Source organism: Ahaetulla prasina, chromosome 1 (assembly GCF_028640845.1).
Source record: "Ahaetulla prasina isolate Xishuangbanna chromosome 1, ASM2864084v1, whole genome shotgun sequence".
Taxonomy (NCBI): Eukaryota; Metazoa; Chordata; class Lepidosauria; order Squamata; family Colubridae; genus Ahaetulla; species Ahaetulla prasina.
In genome coordinates, this window is record NC_080539.1 from 35562792 (window position 1) to 35584338 (window position 21547).

General features: G+C 35.7%; 2 long non-coding RNA genes across 2 annotated transcripts; both read left to right on the forward strand.

The window, feature by feature from the left end:
* The first annotated feature begins 379 nt into the window (after window positions 1-379).
* On the forward strand, window positions 380-3045 carry LOC131188077 (uncharacterized). Its single transcript, XR_009152718.1, has 3 exons — window positions 380-448; window positions 2186-2303; window positions 2487-3045. It is a non-coding gene; the product is annotated as an uncharacterized LOC131188077 (long non-coding RNA).
* A 13496-nt stretch (window positions 3046-16541) lies between these two features.
* LOC131188076 (uncharacterized) lies at window positions 16542-20593 on the forward strand. The gene is made up of 2 exons (XR_009152717.1): window positions 16542-16666; window positions 20408-20593. It is a non-coding gene; the product is annotated as an uncharacterized LOC131188076 (long non-coding RNA).
* Window positions 20594-21547: the final 954 nt, after the last annotated feature.

Here is a 21547-nt window from a genome sequence, read left to right on the forward strand (position 1 = left end):
CCAAGTCATAGATTACAGACAGATTAGATAGATGATACATAGATGCAGTAGATGGATAGATGATAGATAGATGTGTGTGTGTGTGTATGTTTCATTTGCAAGTAACTAGTTATGTCAATTCTGCAGACCACTCAATAATGGGGCCAAACATTTATCATTCCAAAGTATTTTAGCTATAAGCAGAACCATGTAACTAACGTATTCAATGAACTCTCTTGCTCTTGCAAAGACGTTTTTAACATTTAATCCACAGGAGTGTTTCAATGTCAATAACATTTAAGAATAGTTGCAATAGTTCAATGAGACAGTGTGATGCAATCGTTATAACTGCATAAATAAAGAGCTGTGTCCTCTCCAAGGACACAGATTTGATCCAGAACCAATCCCAGCATGAAGATCCTTTATCTGCTGTTCACATTCCTTTTCCTTGCATTCCTGTCTGAACCAGGTAAGAAACCAAATTATTGAGAGTTTAGAAATGACTGATAACTCACTACTTTTTAAGCAAGGATGATCATCACTGAAAACAGGATAATCTTCAACATCTTCTTTTAGTTTATGTGAAAGAAATAGCTTTGAACACTCTGGACTATTGACAACATGAGCCTTCAAACATTTGAAAAATATGCCATTAATTATTTTTTTTGCATTAACACTTAAGATCCAGGGAGATATATGGCATCAAGTACAGACTGGAAAACCAATTCATTGATTCACTATTCTTTACAGAGTTTAACTGGAGGTTTTATTATTGTAAATTATTGGTTGGTTCATTTTAGTTTTGGTTTACCAAATTTCAACAAAAAACATTATGATGTGTTTGAGGGACAACAGAGAGTTTGATCTAGTGGTCAAAGCACCAAGCTAGAAATCTGGAGACTATTCTAGTCCCACCTTTGGCATGAAAGCTGGCTGGATACATTTGGACTTCTTCCTTCTCACAGGATTGCTGTTGTGATAAAATAGGAGAAAGCATCCTTGGTATTCTCTCAGCTTGTTTTTTTTTTCTTATAGTTCTTTCATGACCAAACTAAGTAATATGGAAAAGGAATGGAATTTGCTCTCTGTTTATATTCTAGGGGTCTGCCCAATTAGTATTGGTTAGGAGTGGTCTTGGGGTTTTGTTTTGTTTTATACTGTTTATTGTTAACTTTTTGTCACTTCCTTGATTGGGGTATTGTTTACTTCTTGTTTATTGATCAGATGTTAAGTTTGGTGTTAATATAAAATAATCTGGGTGTTGATTGCTGGTAGGGAGATATTTTGGTCTTTTTGTTCCTTTTTTTGTTTATTCATTGTCTCTTTTGCAAAGTAAGTACATATTGCTTATGTCTATGTGCCCATTGATAGCTAATCTGTCAGAGTGCCAGGCTGCCAGGAATTCTCTACTGTTTTTGGACTTGGCTTGATCTACGATGGTCACAGTTCCCCAGTTGAAAGTATGTTTAAATCTGTCCATGTGTTGTGAATTTAAAGAGTTTTCATCATGTCTTATGACAGCTGCTTGATGTTCATGGAAATAGGAGGAGAAAGGAGTATTATATACATTTGCCACCTTGAGTTATTTTAAGAAATAAAGTTGAGATAACACTAAATAAAAAATAAATATTCATTATCTAGTGAATCTATTGATATTCAATTTGTAAAAAAAGAGAAGCTATTGCAGCAAAATGTCACAAATGTTCTGCTTTTCAAGAGCAGAGAAGAGCATCATTAGAAACATTAAGAGAAGAAGAAGAAAGCCAAAGGAAAACCAGGTTCTGAAGTTCAAAGGAAGTTAACTATTCTCACTCAAGTTCTTAACAAAAACACCCAGCATAACCAGTCACGATAATTCAGGATGATTTCCTTGCAAGCTGTGATCCATAGTAATAATGGAGAGAAATATAGCACAGCAAGGTCTCTCTTTAGTGTGAATCAGATTTTTTCCTCCATACAACCTTAACAGATGCAGGCATACCTGCCAATTCAGCTCTGGCCAGACATAAAGCCTGGATTGATGTAAGATATATTGGGGCTGCTGAAAGGAGATTAGCAAAAATGGATTCCTTGGTCAGAGGGAAGTTACTGAATTCATAGGAATCTTGTAATTCTGTAGAAAAAAGTGATGTATTAGAAAGAAAAAAAATCTAAATCACAAAGTATCTTTACATCATTCCTCTGTCTACCCTTTTTCTTTTAACAGGTATTGCCCGGAGGGAGTGTTACAGACAAGGAGGACGCTGCTTTAATGGTTACTGTCCAATGAATTTTTTGGACCTTAGGAGACTGGATTGTGGACCGAGATTTAGATGCTGTAGACAGTAAGTAAACACTCCTGTAATAAAGATGTAGATTGGGATACTCTTTTTTGTATTCCAAAGCATTCCAAGGCATTGACCTGTTTCAAAGGCAGAAAGAAGGGCAGGAGAGATTTTCAGGTTCAGATAACAGACTTTACCTTAAACTTTCTTTGATCAATCTATTATTTTATCTCATTTATATAGCCACAATGGAAAATGATGTCACTCCATCTACAACCCTGGATGTCTTCAAGATATGTCCAATGACCTGAGATTACTACCTGCTATCGCTTTTGCTTGCTCTTCAACCACACTTTATGCCATAAAGTCACACATTCCCATTCTTCCCCATCTGTTTATTTATTGAAGAAGTTATTTTGCCACTGAGGTCTTCCAACTGACGTGGTTGCTTGAGCAGAAGTAGAACAAAACAAAAACTATTAACCAAGACCCCACAATGGAAAATACAAGACCTAGATTATTCTGATACTTAAGAAACTCTTAAGATTATGTTTTTCAAGATAAATACTGTGGGATACTACTTAGAACAAGAACGTCCCTGTCTGTTAACTCGGTATCACCATAGGCTAGGTGTTGATAAAAGAATGGAAGATGTAGCAAGAGAAAATTTGCACGAAAGATATCTTTCCTGAACCATTCTGTTTGTTAAGTGCAGAGACCAAAAGACATATACTATTAATTTTGATCACCAGCATAAAACAAAAGGAAAGATTACAAGAAGAAAAAAAAATATCAGAGCCTGCATCAGGTAGGATCTGTTACAAACAGACACACAGGAAGAGAGGGAGAGGGAGGGAAGGAGGGTGGGGGAGGGAGAGGGAGAGAGCACAACCAAATGAGGGATACTACTGTGGACACTGTTATACCTATGTTCATAAAGGGATACAATTTATTGTAATGATAGTAGAAGTGAAAATATAATTTGCAAAACCAGAATGTACACAAAAGTGTAAGAAAGATAATAATCAGATATCAAGTCTGAACCTTCCTAATTTTCCTCCCTCTCAAGTCTTGTTCAGTCACTTTCCAATTCTCCTTTATTACAGTGCCTAAATTTAGAAATTGATACAAATATTCAACTTACAACAAAATAAACATCGGCTGACATCATCCACTGCCATGAGTGAGGAAAGATATGGCAAACTGATCACAGCTCAGGTTTTACCGCATAGAATAAGTTGTTTTCAAATCTTAGTGAAATAAGTCTTAAATAAAAGTTTAACCTATCTCCTTTTTTAAATACAATCCTTTTAGCAGTTCCAAGAAGGCTCCACACCCATTTGCAATATTCAGGTGACCCTGAGGATACAGAGAAACCTCCAAGTGGCATCAGTGACTCTTAGAAAGAATGCAGATCACTGCAAGGAATATAATTCCTTCATCCTCCACCATTTGGTCAGAGTTGAAGAAGCTTCTTGGATGAGAAGTGAAATGTCTCCAAGGGGGGGAGGGATACAAAGCTCAATTGCCTTCTGAAAAAGCACTTTTAGGACAAATATGGCCTGGATGACTGAGAATCTCCATAGACCTTAAGGTATAGTGACCAGATTTTAACATTAGTAAAGTGGGACACCATTGACCCGGGGGGGGGGAGGCAGGGGTGGGTTCTAAATTTTTTACTACCGGTTCTGTGGGTGTGGCTTGTTTGGTGGGTGTGGCTTGGTGGTCATGTGACTGGGTAGGTGTGGCCAACTTGATGTCACTCACATCAAAAGTTAGGGTGCCTGGCCTCTCCTTGCCTCAAAGGTCTCAATCAGATACAATTTCCCTGTCTATTTATTTACTACTATTGAACATCCAAAATATACTATTTAAATTAATCGTATTATATAATACAGAGTGTGTAGGATGCTGCAAAAATTATAACTGTGAAAAGTGGTAATAAATCACTAAGTGCCGTTGTAACTTTATTCAGTACTGTTATAACTTTGAACGGTCACTAAGTGAGCTGTTGTAAATCAAAGATTACCTGTACTCTGTCTGGTTTGCATGTTCTGAGGGATCAGACAAAGGTAGCTAAGAGACTGAAAAGTGAGACTGGGGTGAACCTCAATAGATGGACTACAATGGTGACCTTTAATGTTGTCTTTCAGCATTAAACTTATAGGAACTCAAGAACTCAGAGTAACAGGGTATCTTATGCAGTGGTTTGCTTGCTTGTGGCTTTGCAGCATGAATACAGATGCTGTGGTTCATCAACCACAATTTATAACTCTGCACATTGTGAGAACCCAGGTAACTGTGGCTTAATCGAATAAGCAAATAAAACATGGTTTAAAATGAACTGTGACTGCAGTCACTAACTTACATTGAATAATAATAATCCCTAAAAATAATGGATACATGGAGGATTTACATATAACTTTAATGGTATGCAAGTAACTTTGGGAATGGAAATTTCAATCTGTCAAGACCTGTGGCATGAGATTTCAACTGCTATAGAAGCTTGAGAATATAATTTTTGAAAAAAGCAAATTTATTTTTTTTGCTATATGGAAATTTATTTTGATAATACAGGTTTCCACATATAATTTACTCAAAACACTAGATTCTACTAATGCTAAAGTAATTTTCTGCTCAATAAGAATTCCTGATTTTTTTTAAACAGGTAAACTACATGTGATTCACTTTAAATACTAAAAAAATATGCAAAAATATTTAGAAACAGTGGAGAACTTTCTCATGTTTTTCTTATGAGACAGTTATAGCACTTTGCATAAAAGCAATGATCTGAACTGCAAAAATTCAGTGAAACAGTATTTCTGTATTAAATGTTTAAACTACCATCTGTAAATTAAAGGTCCACAGAAGGTAAGAAAAAGTTAAAAATCATTTATTAACATTTATATTTTTTTACACTACAGATTGTTTCACACTAAAGTAACATTTTATTCATTTTTTTCACATCAGAAATCATAACATGATGAACATATTAAAGTTATTATTGCAATAGCCCCTCCACAATAGATATCTTTTCCCAAGGATATAGGATTTGCTCAATTCAAAGTACTGCAGAACAACAAAAATATATGATTTCTCTATAGTATAGGAAACCCAAATAATATTTACACTCAGCCAGAATCTTAAAGGCTTTTTTTCAAAGGCCGTGGAAGTCTTTCTCTTGAATATTTTATTTTACAAATAACTGGCATTATAACAACTGGGATGCACCTGAAATTTATTTTACATTAATACGGCTATGTAACCTTGGACAATGTACCCTTTACAACCTTACTTACTTCACACTGTTTTACGGAATATAAAAGAGACTATCCTTACTTGTATATCTCATGTATCTCAATACCAGAATAGTTCCAAAGTAGGTAAATTCAAGGCTAAGAACAGCATAATGCAGTTTTCATTATTCCAGCAAAGCTTTATTATTAGCATGGCAGTAGTCCAATTCTCTCTCATAGACAAACAAAAAAAACCACGCTCCAAATGCAGAATTATTTTCAGGTGCAATCATATTTATCATATTTGCCTTATTTCCCTGATAGTAATCCTCTGGATTAACAATTGATACTGCTGGAATTTATCCCAGAATAAAATCCAGTCCTAATCTAATACTTTATAATTACAGATGCTAGTTTCCTAGCACCGCTTTACCCAATTAATATTTTATATCTTTAAACAACAGAGTATTAATTCTATAAGAAAAAATGCATATTATTTCAGACTATCACACATTAACTGCCGGTACCTTAGATTTAAATCAACTCACACACTTAGCAGCCAAAAAGTAAATATGTATTAATCTAGCAATGTACATACACATCAGCTAGATACTCTCCAATACACAAAGTTGTACCAGTAATTGTACCTGAAGCAGTATGGTTGAAGTATATTATCCAATATTAATATTTAAGCTATGACATCATGAACATGGTCTGCTACAGGCAAGACAAGGTTAAACTTGACCAAATACATGAAGACTCACTTTTAATTTGTTCAGTATGTGATTTAACTCCTTTGCTCGCTCAAAAAGCAAGCATGCAGTAAGTATAAAGATGCTTGTAAATCTAGCTTCATTACTATATGCCAAACTGCTTGTACTTTATGTAGAACTGATATCTAAGATTGTCTACGCTAAGGTGCTCAATGGGATGGATGTCTTTGAAGAGAACTCCAAACTTCAGCTTGTGACTTCTAGGGTCCACAGTTCAAATTATCTTTACCACTTTAATTTGGATGACAATGGTTACTTGAAAAATCTTCACCCAAAGCAACTTGCCAATACTTACAATCTCAGAAAATGAACTAAACAAACTATGATGGAAACAAATCAGGGAGTCCTTATCTTTTAAATTTCAGCATGTTCATTGAACAAGTAAGTATATATAAAATTTTTTATATATAGTGCTATAGAGTACTGCACACCAGAACAACTAGACACAAGAACAGTTTTTTCCCGAAGGCCATCACTCTGCTAAACAAATAATTCCCTCAACACTGTCAGACTATTTACTGAATCTGCACTACTATTAATCGTTTCATAGTTCCCATCACCAATCTCTTTCCACTTATGACTGTATGACTATAACTTGTTGCTGGCAATCCTTATGATTTATATTGATATATTGATCATCAATTGTGTTGTAAATGTTGTACCTTGATGAACGTATCTTTTCTTTTATGTACACTGAGAGCATATGCACCAAGACAAATTCCTTGTGTGTCCAATCACACTTGGCCAATAAAATTCTATTCTATTCTATTCTTTTAATTTGTTCAGTATGTGATTTAACTCCTTTGCTCACTCAAAAAGCAAGTATGCAATAAGTATAAAGATGCTTATAAATCTAGCTTCATTACTATATGCCAAACTGCTTGTTCTTTATGTAGAACTGATATCTAAGATTGTCTACTATAAGGTGGTCAATGGGATGGATGTCTTTGAAGAGAACTCCAAACTTCAGCTTGTGACTTCTAGGGTCCACAGTTCAAATTATCTTTACCACTTTAATTTGGGTGACAATGGTTACTTGAAAAATCTTCACCCAAAGCAACTTGCCAACACTTACAATCTCAGAAAATGAACTAAACAAACTATGAGGGAAATAAATCAGGGAGTCCTTATCGTTTAAATTTCAGCATGTTCATTGAACAAGTAAGTATATATAAAATTTTTTATATATAGTGCTATAGAGTACTGCACATCAGAACAACTAGACACAAGAACAGTTTTTTCCCGAAGGCCATCACTCTGCTAAACAAATAATTCCCTCAACACTGTCAGACTATTTACTGAATCTGCACTACTATTAATCGTTTCATAGTTCCCATCACCAATCTCTTTCCACTTATGACTGTATGACTATAACTTGTTGCTGGCAATCCTTATGATTTATATTGATATATTGATCATCAATTGTGTTGTAAATGTTGTACCTTGATGAACGTATCTTTTCTTTTATGTACACTGAGAGCATATGCACCAAGACAAATTCCTTGTGTGTCCAATCACACTTGGCCAATAAAATTCTATTCTATTCTATTCTTTTAATTTGTTCAGTATGTGATTTAACTCCTTTGCTCACTCAAAAAGCAAGCATGCAGTAAGTATAAAGATGCTTGTAAATCTAGCTTCATTACTATATGCCAAACTGCTTGTACTTTATGTAGAACTGATATCTAAGATTGTCTACTATAAGGTGCTCAATGGGATGGATGTCTTTGAAGAGAACTCCAAACTTCAGCTTGTGACTTCTAGGGTCCACAGTTCAAATTATCTTTACCACTTTAATTTGGATGACAGTGGTTACTTGAAAAATCTTCACCCAAAGCAACTTGCCAATACTTACAATCTCAGAAAATGAACTAAACAAACTATGAGGGAAACAAATCAGGGAGTCCTTATCTTTTAAATTTCAGCATGTTCATTGAACAAGTAAGTATATATAAAAGGTTTTTTTGGGGGGCGTTTACCCATCTCCTAGTATTTCAGTACGTTTGCATTAATTTTAATATTTGGGATCAGTGTTTTCATTTTTAGGTGTTGGTTTTATTCCTTCTGTTTTATCTTAAACTCTATGTGTGGGTTTTCTTTTGAAAACAACTTGGAAGCCTCAACTAGCTCTAAAATATTTCCAGAATATTAAGCAATGTAGATTATTTTAAAAGGATTGCACTGCTGCTTATTCACATCAAGTTTTCCCACCCCTTTAATTGAATTGAATCCAATAGGCCATCTCATCTGCCTTTTTCATTCTGCTTCAGCCCAAGCTGAAGGTGGGGGTGGGGGAAAAGCAAAAGACAGAAACTCTCAGGGATAAGTAATAAGGCGTAGGCTAGACTGATTAGTTAAACGTTGCCAGTGTCTCATTTGGATTTTTAAAGATGCAAATCCAGGTGATATTTAGGAATCCACAACCCCACATTGATACCCAAAGGGTTACCCTACCTACAAGCTCCCCCCCCATCTCTTCAGACTCTCCCGCCAAAAGCGAGATGTCTGGTCACTTAACCTTAAGGACTTCATTTTTTCCTAGAGAAAATAACAGAATTGATTAAATAGCAAAATAGCAAAAATAAATAATGAAATTAAAAAAAAACTTTTACAAGTCCAAATTATATATGGATTAAGGATCCAGATAAATTTAAAATATCACTTTGGAATTAGTTATAAAGAATTAAATTCATGGAAAAATGCTTTTCCTTTGAATTTTATAAAAATAATAAAACACATAAGAATTGAATATTTAAATGCTAGTGTTCACCTTTAAAGCCCTACATTGCATGGAGACAAGTTACTTGTGGACCTCCTCTTCCCAATTACATCTGTCCATCCATCAAGTCAGGCAGGAAGGACATGTTAAGGGTTCCATCTGATAGGCGTCAACCTTATCAACCTGGAGATGTCTGAAGTCATTGTACTTCCAGCAAATTTAGGAATCCACAACCCCACATTGATACCCAAAGATTACCCTACCTACAAGCTCCCCCATCTCTGCAGACTCTCCCGCCAAAAGCGAGATGTCTGGTCACTTAACCTTAAGGACTATATTTTTTTCTAGAGAAAATAACAGAACTGATTAAATAGCAAAATAGCAAAATAGCAAAATAGCAAAATAGCAAAATAGCAAAAATAAATAATGAAATTAAAAAAAACTTTTACAAGTCCAAATTATGTACGGATTAAGGATTCAGATAAATTTAAAATATCATTTTGGAATTAGTTATAAAGAATTAAATCCATGGAAAAATGCTTTTCCTTTGAATTTTATAAAAATAATAAAACACATAAGAATTGAACATTTAAATGCTAGTGTTCACCTTTAAAGCCCTACATTGCATGGAGACAAGTTACTTGTGGACCTCCTCTTCCCAATTACATCTGTCCATCCATCAAGTCAGGCAGGAAGGACATGTTAAGGGTTCCATCTGATAGGCGTCAACCTTATCAACCTTCTGGAGATGTCTGAAGTCATTGTACTTCCAGCAAATTTAGGAATCCTTGGGATCAGGAATCCCTCAAGATGGCTCTATTATATCTGAGTTTTTACCCACTCTCTCGTGTTATTTACATGTTACTTATTTATACTGTTTGTATTGTTTAGTTTTTATGCCCATTCATCAGATGACTGGCTATAAATTTGACAAATACTGAAACATATGTTTAATATAGTGTGGTCAAGCTCTTAACTCTCTTTTGGCCAATCTCAAGCATCAAAGTCACATTGGATATGAATTTTCAGGTAAGGAGCAGTGCTCTGATCAAACTACTTTGCACAATTTCATTGACTTATAACTTGGCTAAAGATGTAGCTGAGAATCTTAAGACAACTTAGCTGTGACTAGTTTTAAAGTCCCATGAATATATTCTCCATCGTTCCTGTGGGAAAAACATGACAATGGATGAAGGGCTTTATCAGGCCTGTAAGACCACATAATCAATGAACTCCAGCCTCTGTCTTAAAATATCTCACCCAAATATTATAAAACCTTTACTCAATCCTTTCATTCCCTATTATACATTGGAGCTTCCAGGCTCCCTTATTGTGATTTTCTGATCATTTACCACAAGCTGACTGTTCCTATAAGCATGCTAAGGTGTTAAGGGTATATTGAAGGCTAGTTGTGGTTCCAGATATAGTGGGTGAATGGTCTGCATAAAGTAACAGTGGATCATTTATATGAGCAGCAACTAAGGGGAGCAGAATGCCCAGATCAGCACATCATACCCAAAAACCCAACAAAGGGCTAGAAGTCAGGGAGGAAAATTACAAAAAATACTGGACAGGGAGGAAAGGGATAGATTTTTGTAGGCAGGGAGTAGAGGGTTAAGAGCAAAGCATCTCCTAAAAAACAGCCAGAGATTTCCAGCCAAAAGGAAAGAATATCACTTCATAGAGGGCCAAGAACTTTCATAAATTTTCAAAATCTAATTTTTTTTAAAAAATCAATTTTTTTAAAAAAAATCAATTTTGAAAAAAAATCCAATTTCTTTTTTAAAATTTAAGAATTTAAAACCTTTTTTCACTATTTTAATTTTTTTAATTTTTTTCACTTTTTCAAAAATATTTTTCAGTATTTTAATATTTTTTTCAATTTTTCAATTTCCTTTTTCAATTACAAAAATACTGGACAGGGAGGAAAGGGATAGATTTTGTAGGCAGGAGTAGAGGGTTAAGAGCAAAGCATCTCTAAAAACAGCCGGAGATTTCCAGCTAAAAGGAAAGAATATCACTTCATAGAGGGCCAAGAACTTTCATAAATTTTCAAAAGCGGGACTCTCCCGCCAAAAGCGAGATGTCTGGTCACTTAACCTTAAGGACTATATTTTTTTCTAGAGAAAATAACAGAACTGATTAAATAGCAAAATAGCAAAAATAAATAATGAAATTAAAAAAAACTTGTAAGTCCAAATTATGTACGGATTAAGGATTCAGATAAATTTAAAATATCATTTTGGAATTAGTTATAAAGAATTAAATTCATGGAAAAATGCTTTTCCTTTGAATTTTATAAAAATAATAAAACACATAAGAATTGAATATTTAAATGCTAGTGTTCACCTTTAAAGCCCTGCATGGCATGGAACCAAGTTAGTTGTGGACCTCCTCTTCCCAATTACATCTGTCCATCCATCAAGTCAGGCAGGAAGGACATGTTAAGGGTTCCATCTGATAGGCGTCAACCTTATCAACCTTCTGGAGATGTCTGAAGTCATTGTACTTCCAGCAAATTTAGGAATCCTTGGGATCAGGAATCCCTCAAGATGGCTCTATTATATCTGAGTTTTTACCCACTCTCTCGTGTTATCTACATGTTACTTATTTCTACTGTTTATATTGTTTAGTTTTTATGACCATTCATCAGATGACTGGCTATAAATTTGACAAATACTGAAACATATATTTAATATAATGCGGTCAAGCTCTTAACTCTCTTTTGGCCAATCTCAAGCATCAAAGTCACTTTGGATATGAATTTTCAGGTAAGGAGCAGTGCTCTAATCAAACTACTTTGCACAATTTCATTGACTTATAACTTGGCTAAAGATGTAGCTGAGAATCTTAAGACAACTTAGCTGTGAATAGTTTTAAAGTCCCATGAATATATTCTCCATCGTTCCTGTGGGAAAAACATGACAATGGATGAAGGGCTTTATCAGGCCTGCAAGACCACATAATCAATGAACTCCAGCTCTGTCTTAAAATATCTCACCCAAATATTGTAAAACCCTTACTCAATCCTTTCATTCCCTATTATACATTGGAGCTTCAAGACTCCTTTATTGTGATTTTCTGATCATTTACCACAAGCTGACTGTTCCTATTAGCATGCTAAGGTATTAAGGGTATATTGAAGGCTAGTTGTGGTTCCAGATATAATGGGTGAATGGTCTGCATAAAGTAACAGTGGATCATTTATATGAGCAGCAACTAAGGGGAGCAGAATGCCCAGATCAGCACATCATACCCAAAAACCCAACAAAGGGCTAGAAGTCAGGGAAGAAAATTACAAAAAATACTGGACAGGGAGGAAAGGGATAGATTTTTGTAGGCAGGGAGTAGAGGGTTAAGAGCAAAGCATCTCCTAAAAAACAGCCAGAGATTTCCAGCCAAAAGGAAAGAATATCACTTCATAGAGGGCCAAGAACTTTCATAAATTTTCAAAATCTAATTTTTTTAAAAAAATCATTTTTTAAAAAAAATCCAATTTCTTTTTTAAAATTTAAGAATTTAAAACCTTTTTCACTATTTTAATTTTTAATTTTTAATTTTTAATTTCGACTGGCTGTCTGAATTTTGACCTGTCTGTCTGTCTGTCTGTCTGTCTGTCTGTCTGTCTGTCTGTCTCTCTCTCTCTCTCTCTCTCTCTCTCTCTCTCTCTCTCTCTCTCTCTCTCTCTCTCTCTCTCTCTCTCTCTCTCTCTCTCTCTCTCTCTCTCTCTCTCTCTCCCTCCTTCCCTCCCTCTCCAAACCTTCTTAGTGTCTTGGTGCTTTGGACAAAATAGGAGGAGGAAAGAGAGATTAAATGGGATAAAATGTGACACTGTGTTAAGGGTAATCTGGGTTCACAATCAAGGTTGTGGACTGTTGAGCAGAGTACCCTATGCATGAAAACGACTGAGACTGGTTGTATACAATAGCAGTCCCTTGCAGACAAACTGGGGTTTGATATTCCTTTACTTTTAGGGAAAAGGCAAAGTCATAGTCCAAAAACAATTTCAGGTCAAACACATATAAAGTCAGTCAGGGATGTTACAATGTCTTCTTACCAAGTCTTCTTTCAGTTCAGTTCAGTTCAATACACAACAGTCAGTATCTTGAGGAATCAGTAACTAGCCATGATCAAGCAACGATCATAAAGCTCAAATATACAGTTGCAGCATGTCATCAGGTTACAATGCTGTAGCATCCCTGTAGATTCCCAAATAAGCCATAGTCCTTTTATACATTGGCTACAGAGCTCAACCAATCAGGATGCTTGCATGATGCAGCACAGCCTTAAAGCAATATCATGCCTTTCTACAAACATACATAGTTTATATATCGCCTGGCCAACTAGTTAGGCAAATAATAATTTCCTGACATACTCCCCTTTGGACAGGTCAATATATAATGGCTTATAATCTCAGCCCATAACTCTCACAACATGTTTTATGTCTGATCGCACCCTGCGGTTTTGTAAAATTATCTGCGATATTGTTTTCTGACATACAATAATTCAGTTGTATCATACATTGCCTTACATTTAGGTATCTAATATCAGTATATTTAGATCTCGTTTTAACAGCTAAATTCATTGCCATTTTAATAGCAGCTTGATTATCTTCAAAAACAACAATTGGATTATGCACACTTAAACCTATATCTAACATCAATTGTCTATAATAGATTAATTCTGTGCACAATAAAGACAAACAGGAAAATTCAGCCTCCATTGTTGACAAACTTTTATGCTTTTGCCTGATAGATTTCCACCCAATTAATGCATTTCCTAACATGCATTATCTAAATCAGTAGCAAAACTAGCATCAGCATATGCAGTCAGTATAAGATCACAATTAGGTTCTAGATCTAATGAGTAATGCATTGTTAGCTTCAGATATCCCAGTATCTGTTTTGCAGCTTTCCAATGGCTCTCAGTTGCTTCTGCATTATATCTAGCTAATTGGTTAACACAATAGGAAATATCAGGTCTAGACCAATTGCTAATGTAAGATAAACTACCTATCAAGGACTGATAAATCTCCCTGCTGAATACAGGACTTTGTATATCACCGTGTTTAAAATCCTGACTCATAGGTGTTTTTGCTGATTTACACAGTTCCATATTGTAACGTTTCAGTAATTGGCTTATTTTACTAGATTGGAACAGTTTGTATCCTCTAGTTTTTTTTTTTAATTTGCATTTATATCCCGCCCTTCTCCGAAGACTCAGGGTGGCTTACACTATGTCAAGCAATAGTCTTCATCCATTTGTATATTATATACAAAGTCAACTTATTGCCCCGAACAATCTGGGTCCTCATTTTACCTACCTTATAAAGGATGGAAGGCTGAGTCAACCTTGGGCCTGGTGGGACTTGAACCTGCAGTAATTGCAAGCAGCTGCTGTTAATAACAAACTGTCTTACCAGTCTGACCCACAGAGATTCCATTAAACATTAAACATGGAATAGGAACTTCATCTGACATAGTGTTTTGAAAATGCCAGCAGCAAATAATGTTTAGGTTTTGAAGAAAGTAGAAAGACAACCAGTTTGGTACATTGATTAAGACAGCCCGTGGAAGCAGATTCTGGCAAATTAGTTGGGCAATCTTGTCAAGAATGTAGCAAGGAGTTATCCAGGCAATTGCCAAGTATTAAGACTGACTCAAAGGCAAGAAAGGAAAGGAAAGAGAAGAGGGGAAAGGAATGGAAAGGAAAAGAAAGAAAAGGGGGAAGGAAAGGAAATGCTTGTTAATAGAGATTTCTGTGAAATTTCACCCCTCAATTGCTGATTCCCTCTCCTGCTCTTATAATTTATAAGCCTGATGAATGGTGTTGTCCTTTTTAACATGGTGCTAAATAAGGGGGGAAATGTGCATTTGCTTGACTTTCTTTCCCCATCCATTGCACCTTGCTTGACAACAACAGCAATAGCATCAACAGAAATAATCACTCACTCTCTCAGATGTGTGGAGTGCAACTCTAAGCCTTTAAAAAAAAAGACAGATTATATCTCCAGTGGGATTAATGTGTCTCCACCCCATGAATTTAACACACTAATATTTACTTGAAGACACACCTATAACAAATCAAATATACCCTGGGACTATAAGGAAGGAGCTTGGAAATACAAATATATTATTCTCCATAGTTTCCCAAGAGTTTTCTACAATTTGTCCTTTCTTCAAAATATAGGTGATTGCATAAATGAGCTTGCATATTTAACAATCAAAGACAGCTAAGTATTACATAAGGTTCCATATTTGTTATTAGGTGTTCCGGGACATTAACACAATTGAGCGTGTCCAGAAATATTTCACAAGAAGAGTTCTCCACTCCTCTGATAACAGCAAAGTACCTTATGCCACCAGACTTGAAATCCTGGGTTTAGAAAATTTAGAACTTCGCCGCCTTTGACATGACCTGAGTTTAACTCATAGAATCATCTGTTACAACGTCTTTCCAGTTGAAGGCTACTTCAGCTTCAATCACAACAATACACAAATACACAATAGATTTAAGCTTAATGTGAACCGCTCCAATCTCAATTGCAGAAAATATGACTTCAGTAACAGAGTTGTTAATGCCTGGAATGCACTACCAGACTCTGTGGTCTCTTCCCGAAATCCCCAAAGCTTTAACCAAAAACTATCTACTATTGACCTCACCCCATTCCTAAGAGGTCTGTAAGGGGTGTGCATAAGAGCACCAACGTGCCTACCATTCCTGTCTTAATGTTCCTTTTGATAGTATCCAATTTCATATAGTTATTACATACTTCTGATTATATATATGCTTTATGTAGTATAGTTATTTCATGCTTATGCTTATATATACTGTTGTGACAAATAAATAAATAATAAAAAAAGAGTGATGGCAAGAGGGTTAAAAACTGTCTCTGAGTCTAGTTGTAGGGGAGGAATTAAAACAGTTTATGTCCAGGATGTGAGGGGTCTGTCTATATTTTCACAAATATGTTTTTTCCCCTGGGCTTAGAGAGAATTGTATTGTGTAAAACAAATTACATGTTGCTCTAGGGCAGCTGATTTTCTTGTTGTAGGTTCATAGCATTGTCTGTGTCTAAAGAGAATTTCCTTGTTCATCCCAGGAACATATTGATACATCTCCCTTGGCCCTTTATAAGTATCCTTAAGTCCACAGGATTAGGGCTGGGCGGTTAGGGCAGTTTCTGCTTGGGGTTCCCTTCATTTTTAGCATCTTAAAATTTGCTACTTATTCATTAGATTTTCCTACTGCTGCAATTTCTATAGGCTTCCTTTCCATTGCTCAACAGCCAATCTTACACATTCCCAACAGGAAATATGAGATTATCGCTAAATTCCTCAAGGTTTTTTTTTTCTTTGTTTTTTTTTTTGCAGCAAACTCAAGCTTAACTGATTTTCTTGTTGTATGTTGACAGTAGTGTCCTTTGCAAGAGCTAAAAAGCTGTGAAATATGCTGTCTAAAAAACCTCAATAAAATAAACTTTCTTCTCACCTTTCATTGATTTATTGAAGGCGAAATATATCATTGTGTTTTGAAGACATCTGCTCACTCGAATATTTTTTCATAAATACAGGGGAATTAAGAAACTGTAGGATGGATGGTGGTTTCTGTCAGACTGGTCTTGACAAAGAGTGCGAGTATGGAAGTCTCCCATACAACTGTGGCATTAATGCTCTCTGCTGCAAGCGTGGACCGGTGAGATTCATTTCTTTTTTAGTTATGAGATAAGAAATATATAGGCATAGCATCTCTCTGCTGCAAAACTCTACATAAGCATTAGATGTTTGCAAGAGAGTAAATTTTCTCAATTTTCTACCATTTATTCGTCATCTTGATCTTTACAGCTCAGATCTGGTAAACTCAATTGAGAAGCCCCATTTGCAGTGTAAGAAAAAGGAATCTGACTTGTTATTTTAAACATGTTTATTTCATTTATTTAATATATCCTTACCCGACCCATGACAACTTTTTCAGATGATCCAAATATGCCTGCAAATGAAATGAGACAGAGAGCAGTAGAATAAAGACTTTTTATTCATTAATTATTTCCCTAATTTGGAATACCCATTTTGGACAGACTTACCATAAAAGCACACATTGGAAGGCAGGATTATAGTTATTCCACATTGATCAAGCCAGTCTGTGCAGGAAAACACCTGCATAAATTGATTGTTATGCTTATATATACTTCATGTGAGCTGATCCCATAAAATCATCCCCCAATCCCTTAATTTTTGCTTATTTATTCTTACAATTGCATTGTATTAGCTATCAGGAAACACTGATGCCACAGCTTTAAGATATACACTTACTGATGATCTTCAAGAATCAGACTGTATCAATAGGTGGTATACCATATAAAACAAGTTACATGTTGCTCTAGGGCAGCTGATTTTCTTGTTGTATGTTGACAGTAGTGTCCTTTGCAAGAGCTAAACAGCTGTGAAATATGCTGGCTAAAAAGTCAATAAAATAAACTTTCTTAAGAAATAAACTTTCTTAAGAAATAAACTTTCTTAAGAAATAAACTTTCTTAAGAAATAAACTTTCTTCTCACCTTTTATTGATTTATTGAAGGCGAAAGATATCATTGTGTTTTGAAGACATCTGCTCACTCGAATATTTTTTCATAAATACAGGGGAATTAAGAAACTGTAGGACGGATGGTGGTTTCTGTCAGGTTGGTCTTCACAAAGAATGCGAGTATGGAAGTCTCCCATACAACTGTGGCATTAATGCCATCTGCTGCAAGCGTGGACCGGTGAGATTCATTTGTTTTTTAGTTATGAGATAAGAAATATATAGGCATAGCATCTCTCTGCTGCAAAACTCTACATAAGCATTAGATATTTGCAAGAGAGTAAGTTTTCTCAATTTTTTACCACTTATTCATCATCTTGATCTTTACAGCTCAGATCTGGTAAACTCAATTGAGAAGCCCCATTTGCAGTATAAGAAAAAGGAATCTGACTTGTTTTTTTAAACATGTTTATTTTCTTATTTAATATATCCTTACCCGAATTATGACAACTTTTTCAGATGATCCAAATATGCCTGCAAATGAAATGAGACAGCAGTAGAATAAAGGCTTTTTATTCATTAATTATTTCCCTAATTTGGAATACCCGTTTTGGACAGACTTACCATAAAAGCACACATTGGAAGTCAGGATTATAGTTATTCCACATTGATCAAGCCATTCTATGCAGGAAAACACCTGCATAAATTGATTGTTATGCTTATATATACTTCATGTGAGCTGATCCCATAAAATCATCCCCCAATCCCTTAATTTTTGCTTATTTATTCTTACAATTGCATTGTATTAGCTATCAGGAAACACTGATGCCACAGCTTTAAGATATACACTTACTGATGATCTTCAAGAATCAGACTGTATCAATAGGTGGTATACCATATAAAACAAGTTACATGTTGCTCTAGGGCAGCTGATTTTCTTGTTGTATGTTGACAGTAGTGTCCTTTGCAAGAGCTAAACAGCTGTGAAATATGTTGGCTAAAAAAAGTCAATAAAATAAACTTTCTTCTCACCTTTCATTGATTTATTGAAGGCAAAATATATCATTGTGTTTTGAAGACATCTGCTCACTCGAATATTTTTCATAAATACAGGGGAATTAAGAAACTGTAGGACGGATGATGGTTTCTGTCAGGTTGGTCTTCACAAAGAATGCGAGTATGGAAGTCTCCCATACAACTGTGGCATTAATGCCATCTGCTGCAAGCGTGGACCGGTGAGATTCATTTGTTTTTTAGTTATGAGATAAGAAATATATAGGTATAGCATCTCTGCTGCAAGCGTGGACCGTGAGATTCATTTGTTTTTAGTTATGAGATAAGAAATATATAGGCATAGCATCTCTGCTGCAAGCGTGGACCGTGAGATTCATTTGTTTTTAGTTATGAGATAAGAAATATATAGGCATAGCATCTCTCTGCTGCAAGCGTGGACCGTGAGATTCATTTGTTTTTAGTTATGAGATAAGAAATATATCATTGTGTTTTGAAGACATCTGCTCACTCGAATATTTTTCATAAATACAGGGGAATTAAGAAACTGTAGGACGGATGATGGTTTCTGTCAGGTTGGTCTTCACAAAGAATGCGAGTATGGAAGTCTCCCATACAACTGTGGCATTAATGCCATCTGCTGCAAGCGTGGACCGGTGAGATTCATTTGTTTTTTAGATATGAGATAAGAAATATATCATTGTGTTTTGAAGACATCTGCTCACTCGAATATTTTTCATAAATACAGAATTAAGAAACTGTAGGACGGATGGTGGTTTCTGTCAGGTTGGTCTTCACAAAGAATGCGAGTATGGAAGTCTCCCATACAACTGTGGCATTAATGCCATCTGCTGCAAGCGTGGACCGGTGAGATTCATTTGTTTTTTAGTTATGAGATAAGAAATATATAGGCATAGCATCTCTCTGCTGCAAGCGTGGACCGTGAGATTCATTTGTTTTTAGTTATGAGATAAGAAATATATAGGCATAGCATCTCTGCTGCAAAACTCTACATAAGCATTAGATGTTGCAAGAGAGTAAGTTTTCTCAATTTTTACCACTTATTCATCATCTTGATCTTTACAGCTCAGATCTGGTAAACTCAATTGAGAAGCCCCATTTGCAGTATAAGAAAAGGAATCTGACTTGTTTTCCTTGTTACCTTCTGGGAGGAGGCTTCGTGGTATCCAAAAGCAGAACATCCAGATTCAGCCACAGTTTTTTTCCATATAGTATCAGCCCTGTGAAATCTCAGGCTTCCTTTTTCCACTATGCATTCAAGATGGACAGTGATTAATATTTATACGTATTTATATGTTAGGATCTAGGTAGATGCATATGAATGTATATAGCATATCTGTATGTGTATTATGTATTTGTACACTTTTGAGAAGAGGCAACAGAATTTCATTTTTAATGTGTGCCAGAGTGCCCACAGAAGAAAATGACAACAAAGTTTACCTTAAAGCTGCAAACACCTAGAAGGAAATAAAACTATAATTAGAAAGCAACAGGGGTTCATTAAAAACAGATCCTACCAAACAAATCTTATTTCATTCTGTGACAAAGTGACTAAATTAGTGTATCAGTGAATTTTTTTCCCCGCTCACATTTCACCTTCATTGAGCTGAAAGTGCTTCTGGTCTATGAAAACAAATTGGAGGTAAATGAGGTTTAGTTTAGAATATGCTGGGAATGACTTGCTAACTGAAGAGTAATGGCATGCATAGGGACCACACTGTAAACGTGGAGGAACTGAACAATAGAAACAATAAGAATTAACTAACTAGATTCACCATCAAATCTTAAATTGTGCTCCCCCCTCAACTTGTCTATACATGTATCCTTTGTTTTGGACAAGACAAAGTAACATCAGTAATAAAATCTTCTGTTTCTTTTCTGCAGCACCACCAATGACAAGCACCTGTGAAACCCTGGGAGGTTATTGCCATGTTCCCTAACAAGAACCTTGCCTCTCAAGTGTGGAATATTCAGCAATTGGGATATTAATGGAAGATGTTGCAAACTGTTACATAACAGCAAGCAGTGAAACAACATTGTAATTAAACAAATTAATAAATTTGGGCCACATTTTTGAATTTTGTGTTGCCTTTTGAAAGTGACTGCTACAAACGGTGATCTGAATCTGATTACTGGGTTTGGAATTCTGAGAGACCTTTTGGCCACATTGCTATTCTTATGAAATGATGAGCAATTGCACTCATAAACTTTCATACGTTTATGGGGGGGAGGAGGTCATGAGAATGCCTTCATCTCATCTCTAACATATGCATGAAGAAGCTTAAACTTTTCCTTAGCTAGTCTGATGGTTTCACCATTGAATAGGCAACAAGACCTAGTATTGCTGTGGGTGTAATTTTGACCAGCTTCAGAGATGTCATGGTCAGTTGACGAAGAAGAGAAGAGCTTCATAATTTATAAAGAAATATCAGCCATATGTATACACACATTGTGTGATATAGGTGCCAGAATTTAATCACTGATAAACTACTGAACTCAGAGCCTTGAGAGATGGCTTGCTCAGAAGCTAATAGTCCTTCCCCCCATTTCCTCCACAACACATTACACCCAGGTTCCCCAACCTTGGCAACTTTAAGACTTGTGGACTTCAACTCCCCGAATTCTCCAGCCAGCCAAGTTTGAAGACCTCTGCATTAAGCACTCTCCTTAAGGCGCAGTACATATGAAAGGAACTGTGAGAATTTCAACAAACTCATTCTCTGCTGAATTCACCTTTCTAACAACCAAGATCCTGTCCAGCTGTAGAGATTTTAGTAGTCATCTCAGCGTGGCTGCTTGGTACCTTCCTTTTGGGCCCAGTAGATCCAGTTTCTTTCTCTATTTGAGTCTTCTTGACTTTTCAAACCTTGATCTTTTTCCAATTGTTTCACTAGTCAATTTCATGATGATGAAGCTGCAACATTTTCTTTTCTCTGTGGGGCAAGTACTGCCCTCCAATATTCCCGACCCTTTTGCACCTCTGAGCAGGAAATACTGCAATCGGCAATTGAGCAAAACTACAAA